This window comes from Amblyomma mixtum, chromosome 1 (genome assembly GCF_055824585.1).
Source record: "Amblyomma mixtum isolate Tamu chromosome 1, ASM5582458v1, whole genome shotgun sequence".
NCBI classification, from domain to species: domain Eukaryota; kingdom Metazoa; phylum Arthropoda; class Arachnida; order Ixodida; family Ixodidae; genus Amblyomma; species Amblyomma mixtum.
In genome coordinates this window covers 285,274,307-285,285,313 of record NC_143012.1, presented here as the reverse complement: position 1 = coordinate 285,285,313, position 11,007 = coordinate 285,274,307, and positions in this window count along the sequence as shown.

Genomic DNA, 11,007 nt, shown 5'->3' with positions numbered 1-11,007 from the left:
GCTCATCTTGCATTTCGTAACGATGGCAAAAAGAAGCGAAGACCTGCCGGGCAGAAAAATTATATTTCGAGCATGTGTCAGAACTTTTTTCGCGTTTTAGTTTCGAAGATGCGCTTTCTGCGTATGATTGCTGACGGAAAGGTTTAGTGAAGAGTCGAAAAGCTAGTCTATATAAAAATTGGTACTTGGGCAACTGTGAAGCATGACGTTATGAAGCCCCATTTTTAAGACAGGGAAGAAAAATACATCGTGAGCTCACCTTTCAGGCTACATCCATTTCTTTCCTGACAGTTGATTTTGAGTGCCGTGGAACAACCGGAGTTTATTATTGAGAAAAATTACCCGTGGATGCTTTTCGACGTTTAGTTTTAAAATTTCTTGGTTGTCTGGCTAGTTGCAGGGTGTAAACGCCAAATGGGCCATTTTCAATGAAATATTTTTCGAGTGCTGAAAAATCTTGCTCATGGGAGATATACACAGAAATGAATGGAGTTACAAAACGAAACTCGCCACATTCAACAATACTATGGTGTGAGACTGGAGACTTTTCTAATTTGTAGAAATAAACCACACCCCTATTGAATCCCGCCGAAAACACTAAGTGTCTAAGCCTTAAGAAGAGGGCAAGCTTGAAACTGTACTCACTTCAGCAAAGGGATGTTTCAAACAAGAGAACAAAATAACCAAAGAGAAGCTTTCTTTCCTAACTCTTAATGTTTTAGGAACAATTACTGTTTTGGAAGTTTATATGAAAGCCAAGTCCCTTCGGTAGCACGAAAGCTACACACAAATGACAGCATGCTTCAGTATTTACATGCCTCTTCACAAGAAACAATTAAGTCCAGTGAAGAACCAGTTTTTGTTTCGTAGGTGAATACCGCTGCTGTAACAGAAAACAAAAGTGTAGACAACTTCTTTGTTTGGAGCGTAATGGAGCTGATAGAACTGTACAGTCCAAAGTCGGCGTCACTTCGGATTCTTCGTTACCACATCTGTCGCTATTTTACCACCTACTTGACTTCGCTTCTTTTTTTTTGTCTCTTTCACTCGTAAAACAAATCTCGCCAGACTGACATGATAAGAGAGGGAGGTTGAAGCTGCACGGATTGGGGCAGAGATAGGATGACAGAAAGCTGCACACGATGCTACAAAGCCAGCGGCGAAGCTGAAAAGTAGCCTGGGAGAATTAACAGCACAATGGAGGGCGTAGAGCCAGTTTTCTCCGCTTCTCGTACAAAGAGACCCTGGGGCGGAAACGGCAACCAAGTAGATGCGAGCCTCGCGGCGACATAATCGAGCCGGCTTCCGGGGTGGAGGCGTAGGCTCTTCAGCCGCCTTGTTGACATAGTTAAAAAAAAAAAAACAGCCTTCTTTAAGAAACGTTACGAAGCAGCGGGCAGGTTGTAACGAGAGCAGGGAGCTAACAAAGCGCCGTAGTACGTCAGGAACGCTCCTGACACGAGCGACACCTCTGCTGTCGCAGCTTCCTTCCAGATTGAATTCGTTCTAGTGAAGGAACAGAACGGGACGCAAATGCAGTCGTCCGACAGCCCACGCCAGAATGGAAAGCAACAAGACGAAAACAGACATAAATGCAGTAAGAAAAATAAGAGAGTGGCAGCAGAGGCTCCTGTAAATCAGAAATTCTTAAGGAAACGTCGAAAGAAGGCCTTGTACGGCTGTCTTCTCCTTGACCCTCTCCCCTGCCAATCTCCGCCATCAATCACTCCGGCTAGATATTTAGCGCAGGCTTGTGTCAGCCGTTGTGTGTGCATTTTCTGTCAAGAACCGAACCTGACAGGAGAGTGTGAGAGGGTCGCCGAAAGACAAACAGGGGCATAGCGATGTTGTTCTGGGCCCGTATCGGTCGTATGCGAAGCCTTGGCGCATGTTTTGACCGTTTTTTTTCTTCGAATAGCAAAGATAACACAAAGCGCTAAATAGTAATGAAGAACACTGGTTTAAAATTGACCGCACAAACATGAAAAAGGGAAAAACGCGAGCAAAACACTGAGCCAGTGCACAAACAAACATTCTTAAGATTGGACTTCATATAGAAAAGGTAATAGCACTGCAGTAAGACGTACACAAGAACGACTGACACAGGACATGGAAAATGCGCTCATCTGTCTCAAAAAATGCACCATCTAGCACAAATTTCCGTTCTTTAAGGACTTAATATAGTTTATGTTAGAAGGCTACATCATTTCCTAATGCGGTTGATTTGGCATCTATGGTGCTCTTGCCGCTTACTTTTATGGAGACTTTTCTCAACGATGCTGAAGCATGAAAACAGGCGGCATGCATTCAAGCGCGCGCTATAATCATTATTTTTTCATTTCTAGTTTAGCAGCTAAGGACCTTTTTCTTCTATTCTATAGAAGCCACAAGTGGGTCGCTTAAGCATTTGCCATGTGCGCCCGAAGCCATAGTGAATACCTCTCATAACACCATTGTGATCAGGTTTTCAAATCGGATAAGAAGAGACGTCCTATCAAAAAGGACTTGCACTTACACATGACACAATGAGATCCGAGGTTGCGAGTTACCTTAATTACAAGGGCATTTGCAGTTATGCTCTGTAAACTTTCAGTACACGCAACTTTCCGTCCTGCCCATATGTTCCACTGCACTGCTTAATAGCGGGACCCTATAAAGACGCCCTTATGGCACGAACTTTTGTTCTTGGATTGTGCCGAAGCACTCTGATGTTTAGTGACGGGAGACCATCCCTTGTTCGCTCCGTTTATTTTCGATTTTAGTTTTGCGCACAAGGCTAGAAGTTTTTGTGGCATTGAAATTACGAAGGAAACATGGGACTAATCCGCCACTTTTCCTAGCCTGTGCGAAAGAGCAGGCATACAAGGTATCACAGCAGGTCCCCTATTTCTTTTTCACTTGCACCTTTCCCCTTCATTTCCAGGGCGCTCTAAAGCCATTTTACAGCAACCTACATCAAAATCTAGTTTGAATGTCCACCTGCCTTCTCTTAGGTGGCCTGCGAGTTTACGCTGACATGCACTTTGCTTTGACATGATTTGTTCTGCGGGTTCTTGAAGCCCTCAGCAGCAATTTTGCGTTTTGTCAGCCTTGAATGTGCTGAGTCGCTTAAATACAAGCTCTTTCCGCTCCTTGTTTTGTGTTCCCAGCGCACATTGGAGCCAATTTAAATTTCAACATCTCGCATTCGCTCGTAACACCCCGTATGCCAACTTTCTTGACCTTTTTCTTTCAAATCGCTTGCGTGGAGTTTGTTTCGCTTAGACGAGCGCCTCACCATTTCCAGCTCTAAACTTCACATCATGATCTTCACCATGTGCACTGGCCCCACAGCCAGATTATTGGCCGTGAATGCAGCGATGAGGTAACGCAGTGTAAATTTAGAGAACACCGCCAGCTCCCTTCCAGCGCAAGACACTCTCGAAACTAGGATGCTTCAACCGTGATTGCAGGGAAAAGACCCGTCGTCCCGACTTAGGTCACCTCAATAGGGTTGGCCCGGAGCCATTCTATGGAGAAAACCTGAGAGCGGCCTCAACATGAATGGCGTTGAGAGGGAGCCGGGGGCCACTCGTTATACACGTGGAGGAGACCACGGAGCTGTCTTCCCGGCTTACTTCATCTAACAAAACATCGATGTCGTCGAGCGTCACGTTTCGCTGCGCCTGAAAGACCGACATCCGGAGCTGGTTGAATAACCGGAACTTAATTGTTGTTTGGGGAAGTTAGAAGACATGGCATTCTAGCCGCCGGCGTTCGGTGATATAAAAGATGGCTTTATTATACGGGCAGCTCCCAAGGCTCCGCTTCTCGCTTGTGCAGCATCGTTGTTGTTGTTGACGTAACATAGAGTGCGCGCATGAGGAGGAAGAGGTAGCCAAATGAGAGAAAGTGAAGCGTGCAGCGCTTACAAGTTGCGCACCCGATTTCTCTTAATGGCGTGTCGGCGGTGCTGAAAAGAGTGCCCTCCGCGATGTCTTGAGGTTGGGTTTATTATCGGATTTGACGGACAACAGGATTGTCTTACTCCTGTGAGCTCGACCGCGATGTGACCGCCATACTATTGCGCATCATGGTTCCCAGCATGGGCGCGCCTTGCAATTTACGTCACATGAATAAGTCCTATAGATGAATCAGCGACCATGCGTGGCAGTGCGCGCCCCGCAGTGTTACGCGTACGTGTGGCTTTGCCTGACACATGCCTACCCTACACCTCTACCACCGCACCTACCTCATTCTACTCTACACCCCTGCTTAGAATTGGGAAATGCTCCAAAAGGCATCAGCGTTTAGCACCTACACAGCTGTTGCTGAATATCGCATCAGCGCAAGGGTAAACGTCCGGTAAATAAAAAAAACTATGGCGTTACAAAGTTTATTTCTATTTTTCCACTCCCCCTCGAAGAACATGAATCCAAATAAATGCAGAGTGGGTATTGCCACCGCACCCTTTCAGTGCAAATTATTTGCTTGCGGTGGTGTAAGTTGGACCGAAAAAGAGAAAACAGAATTCGGAAGTCGTATTGAAGCACACAAGCCGCACGGTCAAGAGTACCCTCTCTCCGGTGAGGCCTACCTAATGTTCACCGGGAAGTGAACGGAGGAACAATCTGCCGCGACATTCTGCGATGGAGGTATCATTTATTGTATAGACACAGTAAGCAAATATCGCCGTGCAAAAATAAAAGGCAAGAACTGTGCGTTCTTTGCCTGCGGCAAGGCTTGCAACTGGTGCCCCTGTATATTATCAACTGCGGGGCAACCACGCCGCGAGGACCGGTGCGTTTTACCTCGCACCAACCTGTGAACTTAACGGTGGGCTGTTGGTGGCAGACAAATTACTATAATATATAGTAAACTTATAGGTTATAAAGGCATCTGTAATCGCATATTAAAGTCAGCTGCGACTATTTTGAACGTTTACTTTACGTAACAACGTTCTAAACTGCAATTTGCGGACCTAAACACCACATCGAAAGGTTTTTACGGCCGGTATACCATTTTTATTGAACCGTAGCTTGTGCTCTAACTATTTCTCGTATAAAAGAGACAAGCTCATCTTGTTCAATGCTTTTCCACCATATCCTGTCTGAGCGAATTTGAATGTAGCCATGTAATGGAGACGTACGGATATGTGCTTTATGTGAAGGGAGAAGAGATTGTTGGATTCGAAAACGGTTATTTCGTCAAAATGCAGATGCAGACGGTCCGCGCTAAATGGCCTCCTTAAGGCCGATTCACACGACGGACCGTTCGCCCGCGGCCCGCGCACTACGTGTTCATGCGTCACCACATTTAGAGGCGCGCTGCCGGCCGCGGCCTCTCACGGCCGGCAGCGCGCCTCTAAATGTGCTGACGCATGAACACGTAGTGCGCGGGCCGCGGGCGAACGGTCCGTCGTGTGAATCGGCCTTTAAGGCCGATTCACACGACGGACCGTTTGTCCGCGGCCCGCGCACTACGTGTGCATACGTCAGCACTTTGAGAGGCGCGCTAGATGCATGGATGGATGGCGGCCGACAGCGTTCCCCTCAAAGTGCTGACGCATGCACACGTAGTGCGCGGGCCGCGGGCGAACGGTCCGTCGTGTGAATCGGCCTTTAACGGTGACCTTAGCAGCCTACTTTGTGGCCAAGGCTTGAATGCCCGGGTCCGAGCTGACCAGAACGGCCCCCCATTGCTCAAGAGAAGGAATTTGTACTTGATCCTCTGATACAGGCTCTTATTTACATTCCCATAATACGGGAGCATACGAGGCTGTTTCGCCACATTCGCCACAGAAGCGGCACGCGGGGCTAGAGTCATCCGGGTACATTTCTGCGAATAAATAGGGGCTAAGAAAGGACCTCGTTTGGAGTCTCCTCCAGGCGGTCTCTTGCGCCTTATCTAATGTTTTGTGAGGTGGTGGAAATTTGTGACTTTCCAGTTTGTAATGGCTTGTGATATCGTGTCAAGATGCCAGCCCCTCCTTGCAGTGATCCATGTATACGGACGACGCACCAACTCGGTTCACGAAACATCGAGCCATGTTGTGGACCGTCTTGACCGTCCTCGTCGTCTTTTCTCAAGAGCTATTCGCAATATTCGTCCTACTCTATCGTCTCGTGAGCACTGCTGTCGCAGTCACTTGCACCCGGTATTGATTTATAATTTCCAGAGACGTGGGCCTGAAAAGTTACTGCATGAAAGGGACATGTCAGGAAAAACTCGTGCGCAATGACCCAAACATGCAATTACGCTCATTTCGTTCTCTTCAAGTTTCTGTTCATAAACCCTCTCGAATGCACACTGTAGTTCAAGTGCAGCTCTGGAGTATCCACCGCGGGAGCTTATCTCCTAATTTCTCCAGATGACTAATCAAAATAAGAAGTATCCAGTTGCACTGAATGGCATAAAAAAGACTAAGAGCACAGAAGGCTCAATTTTACTGCAGCCGTTTATACTGATGGCGTTTTTTGGCCATTGTCATAGCCTATCCACGGCGGTGCTCTTAGCGTTACGATGGGTCGTAAATACCAAAGGGGGCGCAATTAAGCCTCGATCGAATAATGCAAACATTGCGCGCAAAGGAGAATCAGCCAGTGCCGCGAGGAGAAATGCCAGGCCATGGCTCCCAAGCACAGTCGTTCGGAACCCATGCATTCGCAATGAAGCAGCGGCAGATTGGCGCGACTCACTGAGAGCACCTTCCCGAATTTACCGGCGGCCCCGCAGGTAACACAAAATGCACTTTGCAATATAATATAACTGCCACTGGCCGAATACGACGTGATCCTGTAATTCTGCATGCAAAATATTCTGCCGCAGAGCTGACTGCAGTATTGGCGTTTGTGCCCGGCTGTGCGACCCACTGTTCCCCGCGCGCTCATTACATTCGTCTTCACCTTGGGACGAACAGAGCCGGCAGGGGAAGCTCCCTTCGCAGGAGGCACGCATCAGGAGCCACGTGCTCGCAGCAAGCCTTACGTTTCCCCAGGCGGTGCACCGTCCTCGATAGCCAAGAAAAGTCAGTCCGAGGAATGAGGCTGCGCAATGAGCTTTAGCGGCGACGCCGCTTCGAGTGTGAGCGAGTGCCGCATGTTGTCCTTTGCGATCTGCTCTACCTTGACGTAGGGAACCGGGGCCGATAAAGTCTGATCGAAGCGAACATGGCACTTGTGCGTGTTCTCTGTACCGATTCGTTCTATTGGTAACTGGACAATAGTGACCAATAGGTACGGGCGCCTTAAATTGCTAGGAAGACGGTGACTATGTGAGCATGCCGAAGTAAACACGCGACAGTCGCCCTTAACAATGGACAAAGTTTTAGGTCCCTTAGCCTGCTTCAGGCAACAGAGACTTGCAATGAACTTTCTTTTTACATATTTAAAAGACATTGGACATCTCGATAAGCTCTAAATTCACTTGCACGTTACCTTCATGCATTCTTCATGCAGTGAACTTCGTCAGCCCATTTGTCGGACTATGCACTCCATCATTCCATAGGTCACATCAATACTCGCCATTGCATCCTTAGTACCCATTTCATGGCCGCATTTTATCTTCGTTTTTTTTTTCTTCCACCTCTTCCACGCTGCTCTCCTTCAGTCTTTATCTCCCAAATTCCCCTCCCTAGGCAGAGTAGCATGCCAGCGATATTGAAACGCCGGCTAAATTCTCTGTTTTTCATTAAAGAGTCTCTCTCTCTCTCTCAAGCGACAGTTCTTTGTGTGGAGGCCAATCAGAGTTTGTGATGATTTCTGGGGGGCAGACACGAGCTGCGGATTTCTGGTATACCGCGAAATAAGCTGTCGAAAGTTTTTCAGTCTGAGAACACTTCGGCGTGAAAGGCGCGAGAGCAGGGCATACTACGCATCAGTGCATCAGTCCAGAAGGGCACAGCAAAGTGTTGGGCAACAAGGGCGTGCGCTTTCGTAAAAGATGGTTGTAGGCTCAACCAGCACTGCAGATGAAAATGTTCGAACACTTACTTCTTAATTTCAATTATTTACTTTGACTGCGTGCACAACCAGTTAATTCTCTGAAGTCAGCAAAAAAGAACTAGTTCGGAGGAAGACATGAGTCCACGGAGGTTGACACATATAAAGAGGGCTGAAAGCTAGAGAGAAAAGCCTATTGATAAAAAAAAAAAAAAAGATTTCAGGCAGCCTGTAAAAACCACTTACATGCCACGTTGTGTTAAGGGGGGTCTTCTGAGATAGAGGCTGTAGCGCAGATGAGTGCACAAAAAGCTAAAAAATGTATTGAAAATGCTACTATTTTTTAGGGCTTACACATATGAAGGGGCGACACAAAAACAATTTGAAGTTTGAATTTCTGCACATGCCCAACGCCCTAGAAGCAGACAATACAGAAAGTTCAGCACCTGGCGCTTCGGCGAGGAGCCGGGCAAGGTATCTAAAGGGCATCGATAGTGGCATTTGCGTAAGACGCGAGAAGTCGGCGTCGTCAGATGCACGCGGCCATGACGCTACTTCGCGATGACGCTGCCCATTCGTGCAGCACGAAGAAGAGAAGCGGCGACCTGCGTCTCAGACGGCGCTGCTTCGGAACGTATGGTGAGGCCAGCGCTAATATTAGCTCTGCGTTTTCACGGAAGAAAGATCACGGGGTGAAAGGCGCACACCTATATTTCCTTTCTCGGTGTGCGCCTGTTTGCTCGTTTCCCGGTCCTCCTTTCGGGTGATTCTTGGGGCGGGCTGCTCGCAAAGCCTAACGGGGATGGCACACAACGCGACTGCCATGACGGAGGCTATGGGTCTGCACAAACACGACGTTTTCTTCGCAGGATCCGAGTCCGGCTCTTACCGCCGACCAAATGCGGCAGCACCTGAGAATGTTTGAGACAGTGTCTGGGGCTTCGAACCGTGACAACCATGCGGGTTTGGGTGATTTTTTGGTAAATAATATTCTAAATACTCGCACACGCAGTGAGGCGGTACAGAGGTTAACGAAGAACAAACACTTCAGTTCTGGGATGCTGCGTCCCCGCTCAAAACACGGTTATTTCGCGCGTGGTGAACAAACAGCCAGGATGCTGCTACCCACCAAGTAAGCAAACACTCCTCGTCTTGGCTGAACCCTCGAAAAGGAGTTGTTCAAGAGGACTTTAAGATACAGACGTTCAGGAAATAAATAAATAAATAAAAAGAGCCACCATGTGTTTACGAAATTTTTTTCATGTCTATTTATATTTGTCAGAGACATGTACTCATGTTGTGGCAAAAGAACGCCATTATAGAGTTTGCGAAACCACTTTGTTATGCTCGCGTACCTGCGAGAGTGTGTGTGTGTGTGTGCGTGCGTGCGTGCGTGCGTGTGTGTGTGTGTGTGTGTGTGTGTGTGTGTGTGTGTGTGTGTGTGTGTGTGTGTGTGTGTGTGTGTGTGTGTGTGTGTGTGTGTGTGTGTGTGTGTGTGTGTGTGTGTGTGTGTGTGTGTGTGTGTGTGTGTGTGTGTGTGTAAACACTAATCCACGACGCAAGCAAGATGCAGTGGCGCTGCTTTAGCACTGGCTGAGGATGCTATTGGAGGTTAGAGTTGGGGGCATGGCCCATTAGGAATGCATGGTAAATAAACGTTTCAAATGTATTTTTCCAGTATCATAAGGCCTTCATGAGGTCGTTACATTAATAAAAAATACGATTACACTTTCAGACAGAATGCGAACATATGGAAGGACATTTCAAGCTTGATGCATTTTTAAAGCAGCATGTATACCGTAGTTACACCACGGTGGTGTACTGGCAGGAAGAGCAGCCCAAAGTAAACTTTTCATTAAAACTGCTTCATTTCATGTCCAAGGACGCTGTTACAAAGGAAGCTGCCGTCCATAAGAACCTGTCGAGTACTTTCTGGAAGAGTATGAAAAAGCATGCGACGTCGTTTCCAAGCTGAGATATTTGCAAAATCTGATAAATCCCTGTTGTGATACCAGACGCCCCTTACAATGCGTAGTTCCTGAATACAGCTGGGCACTTCTCGCAATCGGACAAGCTGCTCGCGTAGTACTACATACTGCCGCATACTCTAGACTTGCTCGCAAGTGCAGTCTTCAGACTCGACAGCCTGCGTGGTCCTAAATGTAAGGCAGTGTTCATACGGCACGATGCGCGCATTGTAGAAGGCGACGGCGGATACGGCACAACCAGCTGGCTCCGGCGTCTGCGAACCGGAGCCGGCCGGTTCGCAGACGATGATCACGCAGTTAAATACTTTTTTCAGCTGCTTAATATTTAAATTGAGAGTACGGAGTGTAGGCTTCATGGTCTGCGTGTTTGGCTCGTAAGTGAGTGATATAAATGTGCTTATGTAAGCTGCGCCTGCCGAGAAGTGTCCTCAAGTGCAGTGTGTAGTGCAGTTTGCGATGCATAGCGCAGTTATTACAGCGCATTGGGTAGCACAGTCAACGTAGAGTGCGTATTGAATGCGGGTACTTTATGGTGCGTTTTGATTGTATGGTGCCTTCTCTGCAGTTGGTGCAGTTGGCAGTTGTGTAGGCAACGGTTCTATTTACAGCAGCGAGCGCTGCGTGGCACAGTGCGTGCAGTGATACAGACACCGACGCTTTTAAGTCAGATCGCATGATGACCACAATTCATAATCGAGCAGCGTTACGAGTCGCCGGGGCATACTGGGACTTCCCTTCACCCTTCTCCGCGGACTCTCTACGTGAGAGCGGTCACCACGCTCTGCTAGCGGCGCATCACCGTGGGGCGGGGATGAAATTTTTAAAGTCATTGGGCCTCTGTCGCCCCACTGCTCATACTTCCACCCGCTGCGCAGAAGCACACTGCGCTGGTCTTCTCGTTGTGGCGGACGGCGAATACTGATGCTTAAATTGAGAATCGTGCTTACGTCCTGAAGAAACGGGTCGAGAATAGCTTGCGGAAAGCAAGTACAGGAGGAAGCAGAGTTAAAAATATAGAGTGCAAAGCTAGAGGCATATCTGTTTTTCTGCAGACAACAATTGTGTCTCATCAGGCAGATACACAGCTCTATTTAACGCAA